Raw genomic sequence first — 13,724 nt, forward strand, 5'->3', positions numbered from 1 at the left:
ACTGCAAGGATGTTTTCCATACAGTGTTTGAGTTCCTTGTAAAACAGTCCCAGGTCACATTAATTGAACCCAACTCTAGCTCTGAGATGCTCCTGGCCTCCTCCAGGTTTTGCAGGTCACATAGCCTGTCTTCCTCTCTGCATCACGCTCCTTCCTCACGCAGGCAGAGAGTGTTCAGCTCGGAGGTCTCACAGGTGGCTGGCTGGTCAAGCTGCTTTTGCTCAGGAGGAGCTGGGAGGCAGGAGGGGCAGAAGGACTGCCTGAGGGCACAGGAGGAGGCTCAGAGTCAGGCAGAGAGCCCTGCTCTCTGGAAACCCCAAGGATGGAGGTGACAACAAAACTGCGGCAGAGAGCACAGTTCTAAAACCAGGAGTCAGGGACTGAAAGGTACGGCCGTTTGGGGACTTCCCTGGTGATCCATGGGTTGGGGCTCTGTGCTTTCACTGCTGAGGGTGCAGGTACAATCCCTGGTCAGGGAACTATGATCCCGCAAGCTGCACGGTGTGGCAAAAAGAAAAAAAGCACAGTCATTTGGAAACTTACCTGTTGGAGGAAAGAACTGCACAGATAGCAGCAGCCGCAGGCTGTGGAATTTTGGGCCGGGGTGTGAACCCCACAGCTCACCCTGATTCACTGTGTGATGGCGGGCATTGTGCCTAACTTCTTTGAGCCTCTGTTTTCTCATCTGTGATATGGGGGTGAGGGCTTTCCAGAGGGCTCAAGGTAAAGAATCTGCCTGCCTATGCAGGAGCCATTGGTTTGATCCCTGGGCTGGGAAGATCCCCTGGAGGAGGAAATGGCAACCCACTCTCTAATATTCTTGCCTGGAAAATTCCATGGACAGAGGAGCCTGATGTCCAGGGGGTCATAAAGAGTTGGACACGACTGAGCACAAAGATGGGGACAATACGGCTGCCTTGCAGACTGGTTATGTGCATCAATAGGTTAATAAAATGTCAGGCATACCCAATGCTGTGTTTAGCACATTGTAGATTTTACGTTTTCTTTTCTATCTGAAGGTTTCCACGTGTCACACACGGTACTACTGGTTATCTTGGTGTTGTTGAGTAGATTCACATTAGATATGTTTTACTGAGGTGATCAGGGAGAAGAGACATGTGTGTGTGTTTTAAAAGATTTCCATCCAAAGAGGGATACATCTTAGACAAGGAGCCTTGGGATGCTGAAACAGGCCGCTTTCAGGGCTAACTGGCCCTGTGGCTGGTGTGAAACCCTTCTCTGATCAGCAGGGGACAGACGGCATAGCAGTGTATTATTAGCCAACTTTATGGGAACAGGAGGAGGCCTTGTTCCTCCGGCCATCACCCAGCGAGAACCAACCCGCACAGCCTGGACCGAGCGCTGTGTCTGCTCCTGGGCGCACTGGAAGAGCGTGCTGTGTGTCTCCAGGACGCGGGCAGCTCAGGAGGCGCTAACTGGAGAGCAGGCAGCTGAGTCCCCTCCCCAGATGTTGGCTTCCTTCTGACTGGTTTTCCTCCACTCCTGTGTGATGTCTGCTCCACATGTGGACACGGGGCTCCTTGGGGTGGCCGTGGTCAGACTAGGAAGTCAGCCTCAGGAGTAGATGCCTCTGGAGTCAAGTGCCTTCTCCACATCCTGCTCGAGGTGGGTCAGGTGTCACTGGAAGCAGCGAAGTCGGTTATTCTGAGCTAAGACCCTTCCCCGCCCCTGAGGTGAAGGGCAGGGGTCCCGAACCGCTGTCCAGAGCCCCAGGTGGAAATTAAAGCTGAGAGGGCCCATAATACTCCTTTAATTCAATTCAGCAAACACCTGCTTTCCCTACCTTTCCATTATGCACGATGTCAAACACACGGAGATGAAGCACGGTGCTGAACATCCAGGGTAACGGTGCGGCTGGATTGGATACGTGCTACAAACCACCTCACTCACTACACAAGAGGAGTTCGGGGGATGGGTGGTTCTAGAATTATGACATGAGACAGAAGTTTGTGAAGTCCATCAGAGCAAACTTCTTGAAAATGTCAAACCTCTATCTGTAGGTGAAAGGATGCGCATGGGTGCTCCAACTCTTTGTGACCCCATGGACTGGAGCCTATCCGGCTCCTCTGTGCATGGGATTCTCCAGGCAAGAACACTGGAGTGGAGTGCCACTTCCTCCTCCAGGGGGTCTTCCCGACTCAGGGGTCAAACCTGCGTCTCTTGCATTGGCAGATTCTTTACCACTTAGCCACCAACAGCTGCTGCTAAAAGGGGACCAGGTAAAGAGAGGATTCCACACACGCTGAAAGCCAGAGGAGAAGACTAAAGGTGGGAGTGAGAGAAGGTTTGAGAGACAGTCCCTGGCAAAGAAGAGATGAGCCCCGTACCCGAGGTGGGGCAGCCACAGCCGCTGTCAAGAGTCTGCATGTGATTCAGAAGATTGATGGGCCCTTGTGGTTGGCAGACTGGAGCAACATGATGGAAGCAGGGAAGAATGCTTTGAGAGGGACAGCAGAAGACAGGCATTCCAAGGGGAAGGAGGTTATAAAGAGAAGGCATGACCCAGGGCTTCGCCAGGGGATTTGGGGACAGAAACGAAGAGTAGCACACGTGGGTTGAACAATGCTATAGAGAAGGAGGCATGAAAACTAGTCCACCTGGTGCACAGGAGTGTGGAAAGTAAAGGTCAAAGGTCACCCAGAGGTCACCTCCAGAAGGAAATGGAGAACAAACAGCTCCATGATGATAGAGAGCTTGGAAGAAAGGTGGTCAATCTGAGGCATGTTAGTTGATTAATTTAAGCCATAACCCTTAAATTGAAGGATAACACTGACTTTTCATTTAAAGTTATGTTGTGTTTTTCAAGAGAAAGGACCCAAATAAACAAAATAAGAAATGAAAGGGGAGAAATAGCCAATCCTGCAGAAATACAAAGATGCCATAAGAGAATACAGTGAGTGAAGATATCCCCACAAACTTGACAACCTAGAAATGGATACAGTTCTAGAAATTTACAGCCTGCAAAGCTGAATCAAGAAGAAATTGAACAGACCCATCACTGGAGGGGAAACAGGATCTGTAATTTTAAAAACTCCCTGTGAAAACAACAAAACTCACTGCAAACAAAAGTCTAGGGCTGGTGGGCAGCTTCACTGGGGAATTCCACCAAACATACAAAGAAGAATGTACATCCATCCTTCTCAAACTCTTCCAGAAGACTGAAGAGGAGGGAATATTCCCAAAGACATCCTATGAAGCTATTGTCTCCCTGATACAAAACCAGACAAAGACACCACCAGAAAAGAAAATTACAGGCCACTGTTTGATGAATAGAGATGGAAAAAATCCTCAACAAAATACTGACAAACCTAATTCCACAACACATAAGAAAAGTGATCATACACCAGGATTATCCTAGGGTCACAAGGATGGCTCAACATACACAAAAAAATGTGAACAAAAGAAAAGACAAAACCCACACGATCATCTCAATAGTTACAAAAAAAGCACTGGATGAAAATCAATGTCCATTCGTGATAAAAACCCTCACCAAAGTGGGTATAGAGGGAACATATCTCAATACAATAAAAACTTTTTATGACAAACCCACAGTCAACATAATACTCAATGATGAAAAGCTGAAAGTATTCCTGCTAAAATCTGGAACAGGACAAGGATTCTGACCACTTCTATTTAATATCATACTATAAGTCCTAGCTACAGCAATTAGATAGGAAATAAAATGGATCCAAGTTGGAAGAGAAGAGGTATTATAATGCATACAATATTTGCATTATATGCAGATGACATGATAACTCTATATAGAAAACTCTGAAGATTCCACACAAAACTATTAGAACTGATAAATGAATTCAGCAAGGTAGCAAGATACAAGATTAACAGTCAGAAATCTGCTGCATTTCTTTATACCAGTAATGAAATGCCAGAAAGAGAAAATGAGAAGACAGTCCCTTTTAAAATCACATAAAAAGACACCTAGGAATAAACCTGACCAAGGAAGTGAAAGACATTTACACTGAGAATAAAACATTGATAAAGGAAATGGAAGATGACTCAAAGAAATGGAAAGATATTTCATGCTCTTGCATTGGAAGAACTAATACTGTTAAAATGGCCATACTACCCAAAGCAATCTATGGATTTAATACCATCCCTCTCAAATTACCCATGACATTTTTCACAGAACTAGAACAAATAGTCCTAAAGTTTATATGGAACCACAAAAGACCCAGAATTGCCAAGGCGATCCTGAGAAAAAAAGAAGAAATCAGGAGGCATAGCTCTCCCAGACTTCAGATGATACTTCAAAGCTACAGTAATCAACACAGCATGATACTAGCAAAACCAAACACTTACATCAATGGAACAGAATAGAGAGCTCAGAAGTTAACCCACACACTTATGGGCAATCTTCAACAAAGGAGGCAAGAATACATAATGGAGAAAAGACAGAATCTTTAGCAAGTGATGCTGGGAAAGCTGGACAGCCACATATAAATTGACGAAGGTAGAACATTGCCTCACACCATACACAAAAATAAACTCAAAATGGCTTAAAGACTTAAATATAAGACATGACACCATAAAACTCCTGGAAGAGAACATAGGCAAAACATTCTGACATAAATTGTAGCAGTGTTTTCTTAGATCAATTTCCCAAGGCAAAATAAATAAAAGCAAAAATAAACACATGGGACTTAATCAGATTTATAAGCTTTTGCACAGCAAAGGAAATCATAAACAAAAAGACAACCTACCGAATGAGAGAAAACACTTGCAAACAAGACAAGTGACAAGAGCTTAGTTTATAAAATATACAAACAGCTCATATAGCTCAATATCAAAAAGTCCCAAATTACCTAGTCAAAAAACAGACAGAACACCTAAACAGACATTTCTCCAAAGAAGACACGCAGATGGCCAACAGGCACATAAAAAGATGTTCAACACCACTCATTACTAGAGAAATGCAAATCAGAATTCCAGTGAGGCGTCACCTCACACTGGTCAGAATGGCCATCATCAAAAAGTCTACAAATAACAAACGTTGGAGAGGGGGTGGCAAAAAGAGAACCCTACTACACTGTTAGTAGGAAAGTAAACTGGCGCAGCCAATGTGGAGAGCAATATGGAGGGCCCTCAAAAACCTGAAAACAGAGCTACCATAGGATCCACCAGTCCGGCTCCTAGACATGTACCTGGACAAAACTGGAATTCAGAAAGATATGCTCCCCAGTGTTCACAGCAGTGCTATTTACAGTGGCCAAGACATGGAAGCAACCTAAGTGTCCACTGACAGACAGATGGATAAGGAAGATGCAGTACATTGTGCACAATGGATTAGTAGCCATACAAAAGAACGAAACAGTGACACTTGCAGCAAAACGGATGGACCTAGAGATTAGTAAGTGAAGTAAGTTAGACAAAGACAAATATCATATAATATCACTTACATGTGGCATCTAAAAAAAAATGATACCAATGAATTTATTTACAAAACAGAAAAAGACTCATATACGTAGAAAACAAACCTATGGTTATCAATGGAGAGGGGTGGGAGAGGAATAATTTAGGAGTTTAGGATTAATAGATACACACCACTCTAAATAAACAACAAGGACCTACTGTATAGCATGGGGAACAATATTCAGTATCACAGTATTCAGTATCTGGTACTAACCTATAATGGAAAAGAATCTGAAAAATATGTGTATATGTGTATATATATCTGAATCACTTTGCTGTACATCTGAAACTAACGACATTCTAAATCAGCTATACCTCAATAAATAATAAATAGAGTTGTGCTTCTCAAATTTGGCTGTACCTTAGAATCATACAAGGAACTGTTCAAAAAAAAATAAATTTTGCATAACCAATTGGAAGATATGACCTCCTATGGAAGAAAGGACTCCTTTAGCAGCAAATAAGATAAAATACTAAAGAACAAATTTAAGAAGATATGGGCAAAACCTTAAAATAATACAAAAAGACAAATGTGTAGGTTTTCCTTGCTATTGGATAGGATGATTCAACATCATAAAGATTCCAGTTATATCCAAATTAATATATGAATTTAATGCAATCTCAATAAAAAATACCAACTTTTTTTCTGGAGCTATATAGCTAATTCTAAATTTCATGCATACAAAGTAAAGAAAACAAAAACCCGGAAAATGGAAAAGTAAAAGGCAGAACATCTTATCAGACATTAAAACATACATGATAAAGTCTACATAATGCAGAAGGTTGTACTGATGCTTGAAGAGACAGACTGACCAAAGGAACATACTAGAAAGGCCTCTTACTGAAGAGGCCTAAATACATTTGGAAATTTGATTCAGGATGAAGGGGGCATCTCAAGTCATCAGAGCAAAGATAGATTCCTTAATAAGTGGCAGAGTGACAACTGGATGGCCATTTGGAAAAAGATAAATTTGGATCCATACCTCATACCACACACATACCACAGATTAAACAACGAGTGTATCACACCCAAGTGTAAAGAAATGAAATGAGTACCGAAAGAAAGCATGGGTGAATTCCTTCCCAATTTTGGGGTGGGAGAGGCCAACTCTGACTCAAAATTCAGAGCTGTTTAAAAAAAAAAAAAAAAAAGACAACATCATAGCAAGGAACAAGAACTCCATGGCAAAAAAGAAAAAGTAACAAAGGACAAATTGGGAGAAAATATTTGCAATTTGCATCACAAAGAGCCAATGTCTTTAATATATAAATAATTTTTAAAAGCTAAGAAAAGGATTTTTTTAAAAACCCTCATATGGAAATAAGTGGCAAGTAAACAAGTAGAAAATTCACACAAAAACATATACAGGTGGTCTTTAAACGTGTGAAAAAATGCTCATCATTATTTCAAGAGAAAAGCATATTAAAACCACAATTTCTCACTAATTAGAATGGAACGAATCCAAATGCTGCGCAAAACATTCTGTTGGCAAGCTGTGATAAAACACACACTCTCATAATTTTCTAGTGGGTAAAAAATTGCATAGCAACTGCTGTGGAGGGGAATTTAGGGAAAAAGAAAAAACACCTAAATATGCAGTTTCCCTTTGACTTATCAAACCACTTCTAGGAATCAGCTCCTAAGATGTACATCCACAAATACTAAAACACTGCAAGTGCTGGGCTATCTACTGTGGCACGATTACAGCAAAAGGTGAAAAGTAGCCCCAATATCCATCAGCAGAAAGCTTATTGAACACATTATGCTCTATCCCCATGGTAGAACATGTGGCTTTATGGAGAGGCAGCCATGAAAAAGAAGCACTTGCCTGGTGGTCCAGGGGTTAAGAATCCACCGGCCAATGCAGGGGACACGGGTTCAATGTCTGGCTTGGGAAGACTCCACATTCTGCAGAGCAGCTAAGCCTGAGAGCAGAAACTTCTGAGCCCATGTGCTGCAACAAGAGAAGTCACTGGAATAAGGAGACAGTGCACCGCAACTAGAGAAAGCCCACACACAGCAGTGAAGACCCAGCGCAGCCAAAAATAATTTTTTAATGAGTTAAAAAAATTAGAATGAACTCTATAAGCTGAGATGGAGTCATTTCTAGGATATATTGTCTGTGAAAAAAGAAAGGTCCAGAACATTGTATACAGAATTCTAACTTTAGTGTAAGAAAGCAGATATAAGAATATCTCTGTGTATTTGCTCAGTTTTGCACAAAGAAACCTAAGAAAGATAAACCAGAAACTAAGAAAATAGTTCCCCACACTCCACAGAGAGCGAATGCAAACCATATACTTTCTTACATGGTTTTGACTTTTAAACCATGCCAATGACTTATTCAAAAATAATTTTTAAGAAAAAGGAAAAAGGCAATTCCTAAAATCAAATTTATAAAAGCACAAATAAACCCAATGCATATCCAATTAATAACACACTTAGAAAAGAATAATTCCTGTCAATTTTGAAAAGTACTCTACATTCTTCATGAGATGTATTCAAAGCATAGAAAGAAGTATAAATTTGGAACCTTTCCCAGTAGGTTAATTATCAGTTGCAATCTGGGTTAAAATTGGAAACAGTTGTATGTTTTTAGATAATGCAAATGACTAAATAAATATATTCATCTTACAAGAACCAAGATTTTCACCCTAATAGAAAAAAAAAAAAAAAAGGAGTATAAAATAAAAGAAGGTAAGAAAACCCCCATGTTAATTTGAACTGGACCCGTTCATCTGAATCATTTAGAGCATCTGAAAGAATGACCTTATTGAAATACCAACACATTGAGTAAGAAATAATCTGTGAGTCCTAAGGTGAGACAGGGTTGGGCAGCATGCGGCAGCAAGGAAGAAAAGCTCTTCCTCCTTAAAGAAGGATGCTGGTCATATGTGTAGACAGAATAAGAAAAAGAGGGACATTATCACCTTGCCACTGCTAATAAAATAAATGATCCAGGCAAGGATCACCGTTGATGCTAAAACCACTGGGGGAGAGAGTTTTAGGGAAGAAGACAGTCACTGCTTTCGCCAGGCGAGGAAGCAGCGCCAGTAATACTGGACAGTTGGCCAGCCTGTGACGAGCAGACGCAGGGTGCACTACGCAGCACCCCCGGGAATGGACCTGCCAGCTGCCTCACTGCGTCTATTCAAGCCTCTGTCCACAGCTGCAGAAAGCAGAGACAGAAACAAGGGAGTAAGACCATGAAGGAGCAGTCACTCAAACCCAGAAAGTAGGATTCTGCAAGGACTGGCCTAGACAGTTCAAAGTGAATAAAAAAAATTTTTAATGTGTTTCAGGGGAAAAGAGACAGCAGAGATGGAACCAAATGTAACACATGGGCCTTGGTTAGATCCTAGAATGGAAAAGAGAACAGAAGGGAGGGGAGGGAGAAAGAACAAACCTAAAGAGGAGACAAACAGAACATCCGAATGTAAACTGGAAGCTAGATGGTACTTAAACAATTACTGCTACTTTGCTTAGGTGTGAAAATGTGATTTTGGCTATGCAGAAAAAGTGATCTTATTTCTAGATATTTTGTGCTGAAGTATCTTAGGGAGATAGAATCTTACACAGGAACTTCAAATGGTTAGCCAAAGGGGAAAAAAAAACAAATGTATACTCTCAGGTAAAGCAAATACAGCAAAGATGTAACAATACTGGTCCAGTGGTCTGATATGGGACAAGAATCCAATGGTGGTCCAGTGGGTAAGAATCTGCCTGCCAATGCAGGGGACACGAGTTCCATCCCTGGTCCAGGAAAATTCCACACGCCACACAGCAACTAAAGCCCATGCTTAGCCACTAAAGTCCACACGCCCTAGAACCCGTGTTCCACAACGGAAGCCACCACAAGGAGAAACCCATGCACTGCAGTGAAGAGCAGACGCCCCCTTTGCCACAATTAGACAAAGCCTGTGCATAGCAAGAAAGATAGATGCAACCAGATATATAAACTAAATTTTAAAAGTAACAATAGGTTCACTCTAAGGAAAGGGTAAGTCTGCATTCTGTGAGTTTGAAAATGTTCAAATAAAAAGTGAGGACAGCTGTTTCTGCCATCTTTCCATGCCGCCAGATGGTGTGCATGAATGTCCTGGCTGATGCTCTCGAATATCAACAAGGCTGAAAAGAGAGACAAACGCCAGGTCCTTTTAGGCTGTGCTCCAAAGTCATTGTCAGGTTTCTAACTGTGATGATGAAGCATGGTTACATTGGCGAATTCGAAATCATTGATGATCACAGGGCTGGGAAAATTGTTGTGAACCTCACAGGCAGGCTAAATAAGCGTGGAGTGATCAGCCCCAGATTTGACGTGCAACTCAAAGATCTACAACAATGGCAGAATAACCTGCTCCCATCCCGCCAGTTTGGTTTCATTGTATTGACAACCTCAGCTGGCATCGTGGACCATGAAGAAGCAAGACAAAAATGCACAGGAGGGAAAAATCCTTGGATTCTTTTTCTAGGGATGTAAGTCAAAGTGAAGTCACTCAGTCGTGTCTCTTTGCGACCCCATGGACTATAGCCTACCATGTTCTTCCATCCATGGGATTTTGCAGGCAAGAGTACTAGAGTGGGTTGCCATTTCCTTCTCCAGAGGATCTTCCCGACCCAGGGAATGGAACTCCGGTCTCCTGCATTGTAGGGAGACGCTTTATCGTCTGAGCCACCAGGGAAGTCTAGGGATGTAATACATACAAATAAAATGCCTCAGAGGTGGAAAAAAAAAAAAAAAAAAAAACGAGCGGAGAATGTAAAAACCAGCAAGAAAAGGTCCCAGCCTTGCCCCTGCCCCAGACCAACCAAATCTCTAGGCTTGAGTACCATCTGTGAGGTTCCCCCATCTAGTGCACCCCAGATTCTAAAGGAAACCATTCAGAGTTCCAGGGGGTAGGGGAAAGAACCTAGGGTGATGGAATTTTGAAGTGAAGAGACGGATCCGAGAGCACACAGATATTCCCCGAACAGCGACTGCAAAGAGCAAGAAGAGGATGCAGAGCCAGCTGGTGTGGGTGTGTGACAGGGGAGGGGTGGTTCTGGAGGGAATGAGGAGCCTCTCAAAAGAGCAGTGACTGAAGCTGCAGCCAGGGGCCCAGAGATGCTCAAACACTTCTCCTGAAGTAGCTGATCTAGCCGAGGTTTCTTAACCCAGACCCCATTAAGTCAGAATCTCTGGGGGCTGGACTTGGGCATGTGGGCTTCCTAAGGCTCTCCAGGTCACGCTGAGGAAGGCCCCTGGGTAGGAGATACTATCAGACCAAGTTCTTCAGCTGCTTCCAACCCTGACGGACCTGATTCCCAAATCTGGGAGGGCTGGGCGGCCCTACCACTAACTGACCAGCTCTTTCCTTAGGAGATGAGACCCTTTCCCCAGGGAATCCAGAAGCCTTGGGGAAAAGCAGGGGGCAGGGTTGTCCTCCTCCGCAGGTCCCAACATTGTGTCTGGACTCTAACACCTGCGGGGGATGGGGAGGGGAGGTGTGGGCGCAGGACAAAGAACACAAGGAGTTTCGGTCAAACATTTTAGCTTCCTGGGTGGGGGGGCAGGTAAGAGGGGCGAGTCAGACAGCCTCGACCTGAGACTTTGGCTCATCCTGTCTCCTCACCGGGTGTCAGTCCCCTCATTTGAGAAACGGGTCCCTCTGATTTCCTAGGTCCCCAAGCTTCCCTCTTTTCTCTGATTTTACCATTCTCATTAAAGGGAAGCATGAACATGCCCTAAAAAGGTTGAGGTGGGCTCTGATGTGTCACAATATTCATTCTATCTTCATAGTAAAGCAGGCGAGAGGCATGTGGATGCCAGGCACACCCCACTGGGTAGCCACTCCACAGTGGTAGCCCCTGGCCAGCCCTGTCTCGTTGTGAGACTGCCCTTGTGAAGCAGGTACAGACTTCCCAACTACAGGGGAAGGCAGAGAAGTAATTGCCACTATTTCTTCTTAACATTTTCTGACTTCGTTTACAAATGTCCACTTCCACCAGAGGAGAAAACTAAATTCTGTCACTTCACAGTAACTGAGTGGATTCCAGAAGTGTTCTATTGTTTGGGAAACAGTCCATTCAGGATGCTGCCCCCTTCTCCTTCCTGTATCCCCAAACCTGCCCTCAACATGGTGGGGGGCACCTTAAGTTTCATCCTGGGGGTGGGAGAGGAGCTCTGATCTACAATTGCCATTGTCCGGCGGGGGTCACCGCAGGGAAGGGGCCCTGTCCCCACTCCTCCAGTCCCTGAGGCCTCTAGACTTCAGGTTGGCTGACACACTCTCAGGCCCCCACCCAAAATAGAGGCCCCCAAGGATGTGCCCGGGCCCGTGCCAGGCAGCCAGAGCCAAGTGGTGAACCAGACGGACCCAAAACAGTGCAACTAACAGATGAATTCCATACCTTTGACCTTTGTGGGTCAGCTTGTGCTGAAAGAGGAGATGCAGGGAGCTTAGGAAGGAGCCCGGCGAAGCAGGAGGCCTCCCCGCTCTGGCACTTCAGGGACACCTTAGTTTACCCACTTGTCAGCTTCAGTGCAAAACTTCAGCACTCGTCGGTTTTGCACAAGAAACCCAGCTGCAGGGAGCATCCCATGGTTTGTGTCAATCTCAGGGACATGGGAGGGGAAGGGGGACATCACCTGCCTCCATGTTACCGCCTCTTCTTCCAGATTCCACTCACCATCCTCCAGCCTGGGAGCCTGAGCTCCTCCTCTCTTGGTCGTGCTGAGGAGCTCGCTCAGTGTCTCAGACCTGGACACAAGCCCACCTGGAGCCTTGCCCCCAACCTGCCCCACCCAGGAGGGTTAGTAAACATCCTTCCAGGCAGTTTCAAGACACCTCACACATATCCCTCCCCCCCTCACCAAATAACACTCCCTCCATCCCAGGGCCTTCTCACCCACACCCATCTGTCCCTTATACCCGCTCCAGGGGGGCTGTAAGGGCCACCACCCAGCCCTCAGGCAGCAAAAGTCGGCTTCCCCCTGCCTTGACCCTCCTGTCGCCATGTCCCCCGTCGGCCACCTCATCCATTCCCTCACGGGGCCTAAGGCCTCCTTCTTCCCTCTCTACTTTTTCCTCCCAAAGTGTGAAAGCACCATGGCTTTCTCATCCTGGTGGGGCCTGGACTGTGGGCTCAGTGGAAACGTGAGTCAGGTTAGGGATCATCCCCCAAGCAGAACAGTCAACTCTAGAAAAGCAAGCTGTGGTCTCTGCAGGAAACTGGGAATGACAGTGAGTGAAGAGTTAACTTAGAAATGATTTGGGGGACTTCCCTGGTGGTCCACTGGTTTAAGAATCCACCTACCAATGCAGGGGACACAGGTTTGAACCCTGGTCCAGGAAGATCCCACATGCTGCGGGGCCCATGTGCCACAACCACTGAGCCCACTCACCCAACTACTGAAGCCCGAGCACCCCAGAGCCCGTGCTCTGCAACAAGAGAAGCCACCACGAGGAGAAGCCCGCAGACGGCAACTGGAGAGTAGCCCCTGCCCTCTGCAACCAGAGAAAGCCCACACGCAGTAATGAAGACCCAGCACAGCCAAAACAATTATTAAAAATAAAAAAGAATTGCCCTAACCAGATCTTGTGGAAAAATGCTCCCTTCCCCAAGGTTTTCTTCTGATTGTAAAATTAATATTTATACAAAAATTTAAATTAAGGAAATAGAAGATGAAGGCAAATCATAACTTCCCACTCAGAGCTTAGTCACTGATGTTATATACTGCTTCCAAACATTGCATTAATATTTGTCTTTTCAAAATAAAAAGGAGCGACTTTTATGTATTTTTATTAAAGCAACACATGCTCACTGTAAAACCAAAATCCTGTCATACAGAAATGTAATTGTAACCACCTTTGCTTTTATTTGACAGACTGTGGACATCTTTCCTTGTCAAGGACTTCAGATTCACATCATCATTTTTTAAAATTATTTATTTGGCTGCGCTGGCTCTTGGGGGCTGTATGTGGGATCTAGTTCCCTGACCAGGGATGGAACCCAGGCCCCCTGCATTGGGAGCATGAGGTCTTAAGCCCCTGGACCACCAGGGATGTCCCCTCATCATTTTCAATGGGGCCACACAATTCCATTATGCAGAGGTACAATAATTTAACAAAGTTCACCTTTGAAAATATCATAGTGAGGAACACCCTTACCTCTTTGAACCTTTATCCGGTTATTTCTTTAGGATAAACTTCCAAAAATAGGATTACTGAATCTAATGCTTTTGGCACATATAGACATAGTGATCTGAAGGACTATATCCATTTACAGTCCCCCA

General features: G+C 44.4%; 1 pseudogene; it reads left to right on the forward strand.

Annotated features, from left to right (window-relative positions):
* Positions 1-9,515: 9,515 nt before the first annotated feature.
* Positions 9,516-9,999, forward strand: LOC112442571 (small ribosomal subunit protein uS8-like; annotated as a pseudogene).
* The last annotated feature ends 3,725 nt before the right edge of the window (positions 10,000-13,724 follow it).

The sequence above is a fragment of the Bos taurus genome, chromosome 19 (genome assembly GCF_002263795.3).
Source record: "Bos taurus isolate L1 Dominette 01449 registration number 42190680 breed Hereford chromosome 19, ARS-UCD2.0, whole genome shotgun sequence".
NCBI classification, from domain to species: Eukaryota; Metazoa; Chordata; class Mammalia; order Artiodactyla; family Bovidae; genus Bos; species Bos taurus.